The sequence below is a fragment of the Erithacus rubecula genome (assembly GCF_903797595.1).
Source record: "Erithacus rubecula genome assembly, chromosome: 4".
Classification (NCBI taxonomy): domain Eukaryota; kingdom Metazoa; phylum Chordata; class Aves; order Passeriformes; family Muscicapidae; genus Erithacus; species Erithacus rubecula.
Window position 1 is genome coordinate 10554200 of NC_136686.1, and position 16668 is coordinate 10570867.

Genomic DNA, 16668 nt, shown 5'->3' on the forward strand with positions numbered 1-16668 from the left:
CTGGAAGGCATATTTACCCACACATTCCCCTTCACACATTGCCCAGTGCTGAGTTCCCCTTTTCAGGGCTACTCAGGCACAGTGAGCAGAAGGTACACAGGGAACAGGACAGCCAAACTTCTCCTGGCTTGTGGCAGGGAAAGCCCAGGGGAAAGCCCTCTTTAAAAAAAGAAATGTCTTCCTTGGAGTTCTTCCATTTCTCTGCTTTTCACAAGGAAGTATTCTAGACTTCATGACTTACTGGTGATTATTACACATTCAAACAGCAGCTGATACTTCACATTGCAGATTGAAGGGAACACCCAGGACAAGAAGGTTATCACTCCTTCCCCATGCTCTAACACACAAACAAACAAAACACTACCAAGCTGGAGGGCAGTTGCATACTTCTCTTACTGGACTTTTTCTCTGGATTTTTATGGATGTGTGAGTGCCTGAGTAACAAGCTTATAGGACTCCTCCTCCAAAACCAAGACATTTTCTCTCTGAAATGTGCAAATTATATGGAACCAAGTTCTTTTATTTTACATTTCCATGGTCCTATGGACTCTCAGCTTTCTCCTGCTCTGACAGAAACTGCATCATGGCTTGCTTGCCAATTCCCAGTGAGAACAAGTGGAATGTTCTCACTGGCTTCAAGGAGAGCTGGAATGGCTTTTGTGTTATTTTAAAGTACAGCAAATGATATCTATTTCCTTGGACAGCATAATATACTGTACTTGGTAGATAAAAAACTCTATGACTAAGAAAAAGGACCCAATATTTCTCTTTTTAGTGCTTCAAGCTTTTTCAATTCCTATGGCCCTCCAGGAAGCTGAAAAAACATAACTGAAATATAAGTAAACGACCTAATCTGCAACATAGATCTGTAGTAATCCTGGTTTCACTGCCAGTGAAGTCCAAGACAAGTTTCATCTTCACAGCAAGTAGTAGAACATTTTTACTCAGTATTAAAAAGCATGAGCACTTTACAAGTTCATATACTTAAAACATGTTGCCCATAATTGGGTCAAGTGAATGTTTATACCACTAGATTTTCCCCCCAAGTTTCCTAATGCTCTCACAAAGTCCAGAGCCTTCTTTTAGCATTTTCTGAGAGAGAAAAAACAGTATGAGAAGTCTGGGTTGCCCACACCTTCCTTTCTCAAGCAAAAGACAAAAGTATCATTCTTACTTCAAGATTAACTTTTATTACCTGGGATATTATTGTGGCTTCCAAGTCTAATTTAATTCACCCCAATGTCAACTGACAAAGCAAAATCTGACCTTTCTTTACACAGCCTGCAAAAAAGTATTCTTGGTAGGCTGAAGCACACAGACAGGAACAAATGCCTTTATCTGTTCCATGATTTGCACAAACACACTCTTTGCAGCCTGCAGCACCCACTTGGCAATTCTGAAAATCCAAGTCCTGCATGGTACCACTGCTATTTTTACTACAATATTTGCTATTTGACTGGGGGATGAGCTCCACAAAGAACACCACTTAAAAAAAAATTCTCACCCATAAAGTCACTATCCTACTCCATAGGTCTGTTCTATGCCAAATGCAACTGGTCCAAGTCTGTCATCATGTGTCCCATCTGCCTTCCCAGTGACCCCGTACCGGCAACCTTATGCAGGTAAATCCCCAAGGAGCTTGTTCCAGGAAGGGCCTCTAATGCTGCATGTGGAGAGGGCAGATGGGATTTGCAGCAAGCCACAGCTTGATCATCCTGAGAAAATGCCACTCCTTAGCCAGCCCCTCTTCTTTAACTCGTATGGAGGGCCCAAAAAGCCCCTAAAGCAGAGGAACAGCCCTGCTTGGCCTCACAGGGGCTTTAAAGACTGTGGAAAAAATCAAATGCTACATGAATGACATCCAAGAGTGACAGGCACAGCCTTTGTTTGTGCTGAATGCAACAATGATGATGATTTGAAAAAGCCAAACTTTACACTAAGAATCTGACTGAAGGGATTTGGACCTGATTAGAGGGTTTAAGCTAGGAGATGTTCCTTACAGTAACCCAATCTAGCTCAATGAGACTGTCTATATCAAATCTATATTGCTATTTTTATTTCCACAGTGGAACTGCACTACCAAACATATTGACTTGAGCTGGCCATAAATGAAAGTGCTGGCAAAAACGATTCTGAAATACTTTTAATTACATAAAATGCCTATGCTGCTCTGGCATGTTACATCAAGAAACCATTCACAAGGCTCTGCCTTGAAGTTTACTCTTATTACTTACATGTACAGAAACCAGTACTCAGGAAGAACCATCTGTATTTTAAATACAGGGGACTGAGGAATGGAAAAAGTATCATGTCCATCCTCTCCTAAGAAACAGTGTAAAAAACTATGCAAAGCAAATACATGATTTGTGAACTATTACCCATCGGACTTCCATTTTCAGTTTGATGTTTCTTTCCTAATCCTTTGAGGACTACAATATCATTAGTCAAATTGAAGACTATGTGCCTTTTTTTCCCTTTTCCCCTCGGAGCAAGGCCACACCAATCAGCGTGTGTTCATCCTGCAGATCAGTCTCTGGGAGCAGTGTGCTTTCCTCAGCAGCTGCATGCTGGCTTCATCACTGAGCTCCACTCAGCTGCTCTGTTACTTGTCACTGAAATGCCGAACATCAATCACAGTGCTCACGAGAATTAGTACAACACAAGTCTAATTAGAAACTAAACACTGTTATCTGCAATGATTTGGAGATGGAGTAAGATGATATGTGTTTTAGGAACCTTTCTTGCTGCACAGTAGTTCATGATAACATCCACCTCACAGCCCATTAGCAAATCAAAATATTATACTGTATAAATACTACTCTGCTCTCTTCCTCTTTACAGAAGCCCCAGGTCTCAGAAGCCTCCATTACCAACCACATGTGACTTGGTTATATTGGAACATTGTAGGAAATGGAAAGCAGCCCTGACAGTCCAAAACCAGCAAAATGAAAGCCAGTATACTGTGTACTTTGGTCCTGCCTCTAGAGAAGTAGCCCCAGCTAGCCTCCAGACATTTTACACTGCAATACCTATTGGCAGAACCAAAGAAACTCTACACTGCATGATGCTGTGCATGTACTGTCAGTCCTGCACGAAGGTGATCCCTTTCACTGGCTCTTTCCTGGAGAAAACAATGTAACCCACTATAAATCCAGACAGCATTACTTCAAACTTCTACCTGGAATCCAAAGACGAGCAGGGGGAAACCTGGCAAAGAGCTGAAGCCAGAGATGTACATGTTTAACAGCAAGAGAAGGACATGAAGGGATATGCAGCTGTTTTGCTGCATGGTTTCTCCAAAAGGGAACTGGAGAGCACAGACCAGGCTCTCACTTCTAGCTGAGATAAACATTTACAAGCCATTCATTTTAAACAGGAAGGTATACCATTAGGACATGTCCTTCATTTCAGAGTGAAGGCAAGCCACCCCAGCTCACTGCACTGCAGACATCCAGGAGAGATTCACACTGTTCCACTGCTCTGTTATTGCAGACGTCCAGGAGAGATCCACACTGTTCCACTGCTCTGTTATTACAGGTGGGCTGGATTTCAGATTCAACAAGGAAGGTGCAATTTCATGGCACTATGGAAAAATCTTTAAAATCCTGGCGGGTAGATGTCTAATGATGCCAGACTAGTGCTGCAGAACATCATATGCAGATAAAGCACTGAAGAAAACGTCTGTGTGCCAATGAATGAGCATCTAGGCAAATAATTCTAAACTGTGCATGTAAATTTGGTGCCATTACACTACTATTACAGATGCCTACCCTGCTTTTCTTCTTTTAAAAGGGTGCAATTCTGATGCTTTATCATTAACTTTCTAGCTGGAAGCCGATAGAACTTGAAAGACAGCAACAAAAGACACTGGAAGATTAATTTACAGAGAAAATCTGCAGATTTTGAAAAGCCACAATCTAATTGTAGCTTGAAAGATGAAACACAGTTCTTGTTTGTATCACATCCCCATGCTTCCCATATGGATATATATGTGCAGACAACTTTTTTACTGTGGGAAACTATCAGATATCATTTTGTATTAATTGGGAAGTAGATATTTATAGCAATTTCCTATAAAAATTGATGTAGGTCAAAGACTGAAAGGTGGCAAGTTTGGGCTTTTGTATCCCAGCCAGAGACAGTTTAATAGGTGGATCTCCTGCACAAAGCTGAATGCTTCGAAACTTTTGAAAGGGCAATCAGCAAGTTTTCTAGATTAGCTCTTCAACACTATTTCCACAATGACCACTGATTTTTAAACTTTACCTCACGGTCTTAGAAAAAAAATTCGTAATATCCATACAAGCCACAATAGAATCTAATATTTCTGCAGGAAAAAAAAAAATCCAAAACGAACAAAACTGTACAAATATATTAAACGTAAAATTCTTCCCTGTTGTGAAACTGGCTTATCACTAAAAGCCTTAAGTGGACCCTCAGCCTTAACTTACAACTCCTCTGAATCAGGAGGAGACAGAGGAACCCCTCAAGAGATTTAGTTCAGGGGAGAATCAAAGCTCTGGAACGTGTAATTCTGAAAGCTTGAGAACATTTTTTTTGAAGAAGGACCAGACACAACCATGACTTGGAAATAAGAATTGTACCCAACTGGAAAAGGTCTTTTGCATTATTTAATAACCTGGAAAATTGCTAATTCTGTATTTAATTTCTGAAAACTGCAAACACTCCTCAGTGAAAAGCAAGTATACTACCTGTGATGAGACAGGTATGCCACGCTTTGTGAGGTTCTAGCATTTTCAGATAGGCCACTCACACAAACGTGACTTTTACTAGAAAGTTTTTTTCCATTCTGGAATACTTTTATTGCCATTGGGTTTTCTTCAATAATAACATCTGCAAAACAAATATTTCCTGTGACTCTAGGAACTGCTTCAGACACTGAGACTGGACCATAATCCATATCCATAATACACTCCCCATTGATATCTCAGATCCAAAATCATAAATGAACTTGAAAATCAAAGCTAGAGCTACGCTCTCATCAGATACAAAGAAAATAATTAGGAACATGTTTTAGAGCACCTGGCTGGCACCCCATTGAAAAATGGGGTACAGATTTTTAATTTCAAACAAAACTCAGTTTTAAAAATTCTAAGTGGGCACAGGAATTAGCTGGGAGCTTCTGCTGATTTTCAGTTGGCTTCCCACTGAGAACATGCAAGGAGTGAAATGACCAGGCCTGCCATGTCCTACCCATGAACTTTTGAAGAGAGCATATTTTTATATACAGTTCTAGTAAGGAAAAAATAAAAGACAAAAATCCAAATTTAAAGTAATACTCAATTGCTGGGAATCTATTTGTAAGCATTATGTCAGCAATTATATCAGCATTAACTTATGATCAAGAACTCAGGAAAAGTAAGAGGAAAAGATGGAAAGAAAGAGTTTGGGAAACGCATAAAACTCACAAAGTTTTCTTTACTTGATTAAAGAACTGTGCTGGCTGGCATTGCCAACCTCTGCAGTGGCTCTGGCATGTGAATTTGCTGTAAAATTCTGATTTTTTTTTTCCTAAATTTACTATTCCTGTTTAAAGGGGTATTATTCCTAAGAGATTAATCTTCTGTTTATATGCAGACGAAAATGATATAACTTGAGATGGTTGGAATCATGAATAGAGCCCAGGGACAGTTAAAAAAGGGGCTGCATCTTTAGTGCAGAAAACTGGTACAGTCCATCTGCAGTTTAACAAATCAGTAGGATCTTAGTGAATGGTGTATAAAGCTGGATATTCTTTTTGTTCTAGGCTGGCTTTCAGATTAGAAACATTATGAACTCATTTTTTTCTGAGAATAAATTGCTATAGCTCCAGGCCAATCTGCTCAGGTGGGAAGCAGCACAGGGCAAGACTCAGAAATAAGAACTTCAGCTAAGAGTCAAAATACATTTAAAAAAGTATGACTTTTATTTAAAAAAAAAAAAAAAAGTTCATATCTACACTACATAATGTATATATGTATGTTTTAGATTGTCCTGTACTTCTGGTAATAACTGTGGTTACTGCACAGAGAACAGTAATTTGTCCAAACCAAAGCACAAATAATTAAGGCCAGGCTTTTGACATCGGATCTGTGTGGGTGGATTTTTGCACCCCTGCGGATTCAATGGCAGGATCAAAGATTAGGAAAGCCAGAAATACACTCAGAATGTGAATATTGCTCGAGTCCATCGCCTGGCATTTCCAGTGCAGGGAAGGGTCTGCTTCAAGGGCCTGGGACATTCTTGTCCCACCCTGCCTATAGAAGCCAATTCCTACCTCATCCACCTCTTCCAGTTACGAGTTAGAGCTAGGAAAACGCAGAGCTGGTGCTTGGACTTTCACTTCTCCTGACTATTCTAATAAAATAAGTTTAGCCTAAAAACCTCCTCTCAAGCTATATATCAAGCTCATATTATAGGCTTTTTTTTTTTTTTTTTCCTACTTCCTAAAAAATAGTGTTCATTTTCATTGAAATGTTGAGTTGTTCTGAAAATAATCAGAGAAAAAACAACACTGATTGCTGGTGTTTATGGTGTGGGGCAGAGGTGGGTCTGCTGCTCCTGCTGAGGAAGTTGTGGATGGCTGTCACACAAAAAGCGACTCAATGCTAACAAATACCCTGGTTTCTCTTGAGAAAAGAGAACTTGTTGCAGTAACATTTGGGAATCTTCATGTAAATAATCATCAAAATGCAGCACCCTTTCATATGGAATAAAAGGGAAAATACTATGGATGACATTAGGGGACAGAATCAGCCCAGATTATGTTCCCCACTTGCCTTAATTTGTGGGAGAAATTCAAAGCTTATCAAAAATTCAGCTGATTTCCATGGAAACGGGATTTTAACTTGTGAATCAAAACCACACAAGGGCCAAAATGCCAAACACAAATTATTAAAATATTTTTCCACATTGGGATTCTCAAAATAAGAAGCAAATAGTTAAACAGAATAGAAATAATGAATTCACAACAGACTAATTTTTCATCATCCACACTGTATAGTGCACATCTACCTATATATGCCTATATTTAGAGTGTTTCATTAAATGCCCTAATATTAAAATATTAACATATTTTTTATGGTTTTAATACCTCTAATAACTGAAAAGCAGAAAGTATGTGGAGAAGACATATCAGCATTTAGTTCAGCATCTCACCATCCAGTCACGATCTGGACTTAAATTTTGCTTAAACTCAGTTTATGGAAACAGCTAAATATATTTTTACTGAGTATCCCAGTGGAAACATTATCAATAGCATTCTCTGCTTCAGAATTATCACTTCACCTGAATACCCACAAAAAATGGACAATTATTCCCCTGGAACTCGTTGGGAGTATATGATTTCTCTAAGCAAACAAGGCTCACTGTTGTACTTTTGTCTTTGCACTAACTCAGGTTCTTGCAAAAAATACTTGCAGTAACATTTAACACTGGCAGTGACAAAGCAATGTAAGAACTAGATTATTTTATATTTTTCAGCATTTCAGTGCAGGAGGTTTTACAGTCCTCTTTCAGTTTACACAATTTTTCATAATCTACAAAACAAACATAAAAGTGTAAATATCCAGTTCAACCCAAGGATACAGAGCAGCATGTGGTGTTCTGCATTATAACAAAACTGCTGAATATTTTAACATCTGACTGTCTAGGAAGAGTTTTTTCAGATCATATAACTTAGAGAAATTTTAAATTCTCTATAAAGAGAATGAAAGTGTTAAGGCTCTGACACAGTTCAGATTTTAATTTTGTGAAAATCAGAGAAAGTTTAGCAGCATTGTTTTTCAGCTCTTAAAATAGTGAACAGATTACCTTCCAAACTGAAGAGTAACAAAAAAACCCCAGAAACAACAAAAGCAAAACAAAAAACCCCAAAAGCAAAAAAAACCCCAAACAAACAAAAAACCCACAACAAAAAAAAACCTGCACCAAAAGAAAGGATTTGATTTAATTTAAATTACCAGGAGTCCTTCCATTCCATCCTATGACAATTTTATCCATGTTTGTTTTTTCTTCCAAGTATCTTTACTATTTGATCAGATCTTCAAGATAGCTGAATATTTATCCACTAATTTTTCAGCTTTATGCCCAATTTTCTTTTTTAATAAATAGCATGCACTGCAGATACATATTGAAATATATAAGAATACCTCAGAATTGTGTATTTGCTCTGCTGGGGTTTATTTATTCTTTCTACACAACCCTGTGTTTAAGAAACCTTCAAAGCATTCCCAAAATTCAACAGTCATGTTAGACATAACTTTTCATGTCAAGGAATCATGGTTTCCTAAAGATAGCTTCTAATGAAAGCCAGGGGGTTTTTAAACCACCTTTACTGATGAAATTATATTTAATCACTGTTAAGAATCAAGATTTTTAGCAGCTAGATGAAGTATACTGGATTAGCTTAATAGCCGTATCTTTCTCAGACTTTCTAAAACCTGTTTTTCTTTCCACTGAAGCAGAGAGCGAGAAGATTGGAAACTTCCAGTGATTCTTTTGTAGGCTAAAGTGGTTTAACTCTGCTCATATAAGAAGACAACTCTAATTCTCACGGGTCAAGAAAGACAACAAACAAAAACTACATTCCCTCTCTACATTAGCCAGAAGCACATACTGTCAAAAAGAAAACAGGACAGAAAACATTAGCTGCTGTATCAAAATATACAGGCATAAAATAAAATCCTTCAGGAAATTTGAGACCCAAATCTTTTCAAAGTTTTATGAAAAAGAGAGCTTATGCATCTAGAGCTAAACTGGATGAATCCATCACTTGACTCAATACCCCAAGGAAAATGTGGCACGTAGTATATTAAGTTAATAAAAAACAAACAAATGTACAGCTAATAATTCTGAAAATTCAAACCTTAAGTTCCTCATTATAAAAGCCACAAGTGACTTTCTAAACAGGACTACCCAAACTACTATGCTGAGTCTCCAGGGACAATCAGTTTTCCTTCTCATCTTCTTTGCAGCTTTTGTACTGATGTATAAAAGTTTAGTTGTCTGGGGCTCAACCACTTTCAGGCAGCTTTGAGCAGTCACCAGTCTAGTGATGAGATGACCATACATGATGAAAGGACAAGGTTAACTCACAGTTTCGGAGTTAGTGTTGGTGTTTCATGTGCCACATGATGAATAACAACATGAGAGGCCCCTATTCTTCTGAAATATAATTGGCTTTTCTTTAGAGAACAGCGCAGAGAAACACAAAAAAACGGGGTAACATTCAGGTCACGCTCAGACAGATTGACTTCCTGGTGCCCCTTTCAAACCTTATCTTCCTCCTCTCTCGGAAATGCAAATGGATCACCCCAACTTTCCTTTTGACAGCTGTGCTTTCCATGCAAACATTTAGTGACGAACTCAAGATTGCTAACCCAGAAATCCATACAGGCTGGCTCTTTGATTCCATTTTCCTTCAGACATGCTGAGCTCCAGAATGGCCTGTTGCTTTGTCCACTGCACTGATGCCCCATCACTGCCCTGTGGTTTTCTTCTGCCTCCTGCATCCCTACCAAGGAAGGGAGAGCCTGCTCAGACAGACACAGCACCACTGCCCACTGCTGAATGGAACCCTCGTGGCGCCCTTCCCACCAGTCCCAAATCTTACTTCACTTTTGTGCATTGCTCACAGGTTCATTCCTCTCTTCCCCCTCTCCTGGACTCCGCAGCATCCTGCAAAAGTGGCTGTTGTTTTTCTCCTTTCCCTGGACAGTTCAGCTGCTCTTATTCTTTGATTCATTCCTTTAGGGTTAGATGTTTTTTCTCAGCAATTCCTCCTGTAAACTGCAATCACATGTCCCACAAATGATCCTGTCTCTAATTAGGAGATCTTTTATGTCTCTAACGTACATGTGCACGCCAGAATTTTCCACCACACAATGCAAGTATCTATCCTCTTCTCTGCTTCTTGCTTTTGGGATTTAGAGAAAAGTATCCCTCTGCTACCTCCTGTACATTTTCCTCAAATATTTTTCCCAGCTGTTACAGGGTTTGTGTATTCATTCCTGGCAATTTTATTTCACTCTTTCATTTTGTCTGGTGAAAGCATAAAAAAGCCTTACCTTCATCGTGTCATTTTTATCCTCTTTGTCAGGCTCATACACAGACACAGCTCTTCCACATGGGCCTGAAATCTTGGTCTGGGAGTTTTGCATTCTGAGGGGTCTGGTTCCTTGCAGGAGGTTACTCTGCCTACTTCTAGGTGTCCTTAATTAGATTTTTTTCTCTCTGTGGATCTCTCAGCCTGCCTGATGGTAACCGCACTTCCATGCACGCCATGCTAGGTAAATAACAAGAGGGCTCCATATTTTTGCATTGAATTTTAATATGGGTATTCAGAGAGCTTTACTACCTGTAACATATGGAAATCTCAGCTGGGTACAAAAACAGTAAAATATGTCAAACTATGCTCCTCTTTCTAAGTTCCAGTTGGGCTCCCACAGTCACTGTGTCAGGAGTTTTCTCTCACAAGTTTGGCACACACTTCCAAATCTCTTCACCTCTGTCCTGCCTAAGTAGTGAATTTTTTTCCTAGTCTTTTAACAGCCATGTTTAAGAAAACTACAATATTCTCTAATGGCAGATGTCCTACAAAGAAGTAATGTTGTCCTTCAGTCCCAACTGCAGATAAACATTCTTGCTTGAAAAATTCTGGAGGCAATGCTTGATCCCAACAAATTATCTGACAAAACAACTTCTCTTTTCTGCAGCACAGCTCCCTGACTCTACAGCAGACACAACCTGTCTCTGCATTAATTCATGCCTCTAAGAGCTTCTAAGCTCCATAAGCTGAAGGGAAGTTACGTTTTAATCATGTACATAAGCTCTGACAAATAGTCAGAGGCTGTGCTCTGGGAAGATGCTCAACCCCACAGGAGCAGAGCACCCCCATGTCCTTGATGCTGGGAGGGGGCTTGGGAGGTGGGAGCTCCTCATTGTCCCAGGCTGAGAGCCTCCAGTACAGCTGCACCTGGCTCAGGCATCCTGGCGCTCTCTGACCCTGCACCCTCAACTCAGGGCTGGAGGAGGCCAAAAAGGATTCCCAGCACAAGTGGCACGTCCAGGCAGGTCCAGGAGACTGCCACAAATGCTTTATTTGGCCACAAATACCACCAAGCCACACCACCTAATGACACTCACATCCAGGAGAGCAAAGTGCTGGGATTCAATCTGCTGCTGTCCCTCTTGAAGCCTCAGAGAGAGCAAATTTTAAGAGCTGAGTTCTAAGATTTGGGACTTGTGCAGGCCTTTCTTTTTGCAAATGCAATTTTAAGGCTCGATTTAATTGTTGCTAAAAATAAGGTAATAGAAGGGTTCCGGTCTTGCACTATAATGAACTGCAGGCTCAATTGTTTGAAGAAGGAAAATTGCATTGATGAGACTGGATCAAAGACAAACAAAAAAATCAGTTATTTCCTCTTGAGGGTAAAAAATTTGGGAGGCTCACGCTTTTTCAAGCAGTCCTTACTGTGGTTTAGAGGCAGAGAGATCTTGTAGTCAGATTTGATTTATTAACAAAACAACAAGAAAAAAAACAGAAGTGGCACATGAAGACTCCAGTGTCAGAGAAGACTCAAAGAAAACCAAATGTAGCAGGTCCTATTACAAAGTGGAACATGTGCCCAAGCTTGCTTTGTTTCAGAAATGAGCTGCAATGCAGACAAGGGAATGGCATTTGTAACAGCTACAACTGCCTGCCATCCCCAGGCGGGAAACCTCCTGCTAAACTTCAGAGGCACCACCATTTTTAATTCCTTGCCAACATATACACTTGTCACGACTGTTGGGATGCCAACCATTTCATGACAGAATCCAAACAGCAAGATTTTTTAATCCAGGGAATACTCTGAACAAGTTATGTCAATTGCTATGCCTCATTCCAGAGTCTGAGAATAATACATGGCACAGCCATTACAATTAAATCTACATACACTTAAAATTATTTAGACCTTCATGCTTTTTTTAAAATGATTATTGTAGCCAGTTTACTATATCTGAATTTTGTGGACGTACTAGTTCCTTATTAAAAAATTATTCCTGAAATTAAAAAAAAAAGAAAATAAAAGAAAGAGACAGGTCATTGCTTGAATCCAGGCTGTATGAAAACAGCTTGATAGATGCATATCCTGATTACATCAAGCAGCTCAGGAGCCCTGAACTTGCCTGTGATTTGTGAAGCTCTTTGAAGACACCTGAGTGGTGACATGGTATTGACTGATCATGTCAAACTGCTACACCATATCTAGAAATGGGAGAAAGATACACTGCACTTTCTTTAAACTGCTATCCTATAAGCAGCACTTGTAGTAATGCTGCATGAACTTATGAATTTAGGGCAGTCTGTGTGGCTGTGACCAGCAGCTCCACATGTACACTGAAAACACCACATCCTTAAAACCTACTTTTCAACAACAGTGTGCATTCACAGAGCACAAGCAGTTCCCTCCCATAAAAACACAAATAAATAAAACCCCCAAAAAGTTATAATCTTCAACCAAATATAAGAATCATATCCTGAGTATTGCATGCCTAGGTTTAATCAAAGAATACCAGATATTATTACTGCAAAAGGGCTCCACCACCTTCCTTTAGCATTCCAGCTTTTCCTATTCTGCTACCTGTATCAAGAATTGATACAATTCCCTGACAGACACATTGGGCTAGAAGTGCCTGAAGTCTTTGAAAATGTGAGACAAGGGAGACAGAGACCTCAGAACTGGTCAGGTTTTACTCAGCATCTGAACTGGGTTTCTTAAAAGCCAGTGCCCCCCATCTCAGGCCACCTGAAGACAGAGAAGGGACAGGAAAAGGGGGAATGACTTCACACTGACAGAGGGCAGGGTTAGATGGGATATTGGGAAGAAATTCTTCCCTGTAAGTGTGGTGAGGCCCTGGCACATGCTGCCCAGAGAAGCTGTGGCTGCCCCATTCCTGCAAAAATCCAAGGCCAGACTGGATGAGGCTTGAAGGAACCTGGGACAGTGGAAAGTGTCCCTGCCCATGGCATGGGACTGAAACTGGATTGTCTTTAAGATCCTTTCCAACACAACCCACTCCATGGTTCTGGGATCCTGTGGTTCAATCTAAAGAAAAATTTAAAGACTGACCAGAGGTGTCCTGAAATTGTCCTGTTAAAAACAGCACACCTTTTCCCAGCCAGTTTAACAGGTACTGGTTCCAGTTCCAAACAATGTGGATGTGTAGTTCATCTCCTGGGACTTCTTCAACCTGCTAGCCACAGGATGTCCAGGAGTGGGCACATACCACACCTGATGAGGATACAGGCATTTCCAGAAACTCCCCTTCCACCCAGAGCAGATTTGTAAAGTAGGTGGGGAAACCTACCCATCTCATTTCATCACCTACAGAGAAATTATGCCTCTAGGTGCTTTAAATACAGGAGTATCAACTTACTTGATGTCTGTCTATCTATCTATCTATCTATCTATCTATCTATCTATCTATCTATCTATCTATCTATCTATCTATCTATCCATCTATCTCAGTTTTGCTTTAGTTGGGTATGGAGCTTCCAGGGATAAGAATTCACAAATGCTAATCATTGTCTATTTAAAAATTTGGTTTAAGTGATTATAATATAAGCAAGCTATTTGAAATAGCAAAATAATATTATGAGACTACAAAAGTACTTGGTAACCTGTGTAGTAATTAAAAAAAAATACAATATTTAAGAAAAATTAAGAACGTGACCAATACCAAAATCTTCAAGAAAGATCATGGCTTGCCCAAAATACTCTGAATTAACATTACTCCTGCTCTACCTCTCTCCTGGTTACCCAGAGAGTTTAAGCATTCTCTTATGCTATTTCTTGCCAGTTCTTTTTGTTCCTTAAAATCTTAAAATAATATTTCTTTTTTTTTTCCCAATGTTTGATAGAGCTTTTTCTCACAGGAATCCTGTACAGAGACAAAGAGCCACATACTGAAAACCACTGCTGCGTTTAACTAAAGCTGTTGGCGCTTTTTAAAGCCCATCAGAAACAGGACTGAATTCTAAAGAACATACACTCATCTCGTGATCATTTTTCAGCTGGAGATTGAACCAGCCAGCTGACTGTTCAAATGAAGATTTTCTTTAGAGAAGAAAGCGGTTATAGTTAAAGCACAAAGTTCTCAGAATTTGAAAGATGCCAAAGGAAAGGCTGTCCTCTGCTCAGGAAAAGCGAACTGTTATGACTGAAATTGCCTATGGCAGCAAATCTGAATAATATACCCAGCACTCAAAGTTCACCCCAAATAATTAAAGTTTGGCAATATTCTAAGGAACAGAAAACAACAACAGTAAGAGGCAATCAGGCTCTCTCACTATTAACTTCCCTTCTTTTACTACTCTCATTTTAGTTTGAGAAAGTCAATACCTTTACAATTATCTAACTTTAGGATATGTATTAGTCTTTATGTTACATACTGGATTACTACCCCAGCACATTCCTTCTCTGGGATAAAACAAAAGGAAAAAGGATTATCAATCATATCCTGTGGGCTGGAAAGAAATCCAGCTTGAAAGATTCACAAGAGCAATTTAATATTGGAGCAAGTGCACTGCCCATTCTCTGTATTCACTGCTCACCAGCTGAGTGAAGATCGTTTGTGCACAAGGGCATCTGCTTTTCACAGGTGGGTCTGACAAGCCCAAATTATTCCATTCCTTGTGGAATTACAAAGAAAACTGCAGCTGAGAAAAAAATAATCCCACATAACCAAACCTCTTTCTTCACCTGAACACATCCAAATTAACTTCCAAGCAATTTAACAAGCATGGAAGTCAGCCTTTCCTCTCAGCTATTATTTATTGCACACACTGATGATGTTCTGACTACAAATTTATTATAATTATTTGTGACAATATCATTGCGTATTACCTGATTTTATTGTTAACTGGGTTTCTTCCCCAAAAAAGAACTTCACCCTCCAGAGACTTTACTCTTAATAAGACTTCATACATTAGAGTTCTTGGAATAGACCACTTCCTTAAAAATACATGAGGATCGATTTTTAGAAGATTTTAATTTCATTTCTGATCATTTATTCTGAGGTCTAGTCCTAAAGAGGTACATGTATTACTAGACTTAGATGTATCAGAGGTAGCAGTGATAATTCACTGTTTTCTTTATAAGAACAACCACGTCTTAACCAGACTGATATTTTTTTCTTTCTCTCCATTTTTAAAAAGAAGATTCTTATGATATTTGTGTTTTAAATTCAATGTAAAATATATATGGACATACAGATCTCAGGATATAAACAGTGCTGTCACTAACTAAAGACATAAACCAAGACAAAAATCATCAAACCGGTAACATTTCTCAACAGAGGTCATACCTCTAAATAATTATTAAAGGCCTCAAAACTCCTGAGCCCCAAGTACCTTTTCATCAGATACACAGCCCCAAACTCGTGATCTCAGGAATTGCAGAGATAAATGGGCTACACAGCCAATTAACACAAGCTGGTTTTAACCAAGCTGTGAGAGGAATGAAATCATGAATTCTCTAAGGGGCCTTAGAGAAACTCTGTTGTGGCAACTCTCACACCAGTGAGCCCCCAAGACTGACATTTCAGTTCATCTCAATTGCCTCAGAGCTGACATAAAAAATGTACAACCCCTGTTAAAAGGTCTGGCACATACAGGGCTCTGCCCTCAGACACAGGAAATCCAAACCACTTTACATATTTATATACATGTATGCATGAACACACAGGTTTCCTATGCAAAACAAAATAATATCATTCTGTGCCAGGATTCCTGGGCAGCTTTTTCATGTGCTTGATGTAATCCCCAGTTGGGCCATGCAGGCTCCAGATCAGCACGATGGATTCCTCAGTCAAATGGTAATTTACAGTAGTCATTTCCAGAAATAGGACACTGATGTAATGGTTACACAAGTCTTTGCCTGTGTTCATTAATACCTCTGGTGTTCTGGGGTGCACAGTGTGGTACTTGTGTCCAGCTATCATTTTTATCTACAGCATTTGGAGTGATAGCAAAGAGAGAAAATAGGCATGCTTTGCCTTTATTGCAGAGGCACAGATGATGGGAGGACAGGGCATAACCAGATTCAATAAATAAATAAACAAATGAATCTGCATGCTGCTGATTCCCCCACACTTATTACTGCGCATTCTACCACAAATATTCTCTTTGATGCTTACAAGAAAGATGAGCTCCAAAGGCTGCAAGAATGCTTATGCCCATTACTGTCTTGTTTATAAACTTGTCTGTCTATAAACAAATGAAAAATAATGTCTGTTTGTAGGTCCAGGACAAACTCCTGAGTCTATAAAGTGAGCATTTCATTATTTGTCATTTGTCAAAAGCAGCATTTTATACTGCCCTGGATGAGAACACCTGCAACAGTAACAACTGTGCACAACACAAACTTTGTTAAGAAAACAAAGTTTCTGGAATGTGTTTTAGTTAAATATTTGACCTAAAACAAGCCAGAGAAAAAAAATCTTGTATAAGAGAACATACTGACAGCCTTTGGAAAATGCTCTTTATATAAAATCCTATGACAGTCATAGAGAAGGGATCATGATGACACCCCAGCTGCCTGTTCTACATTGACAGAGAAATAAGGAAATACACAGCAGGAGTTTAATTCACAGAATGTAAGATAATGGTCATCACTACAGAACACA

At 39.2% G+C, this 16668-nt stretch overlaps 1 protein-coding gene across 3 annotated transcripts in view; it reads right to left on the reverse strand.

The window, feature by feature from the left end:
* The window catches only part of LOC306801729 (uncharacterized protein), a 95737-nt gene that overhangs the window by 57012 nt on the left and 22057 nt on the right, over positions 1–16668 (reverse strand). The window lies entirely within an intron of this gene.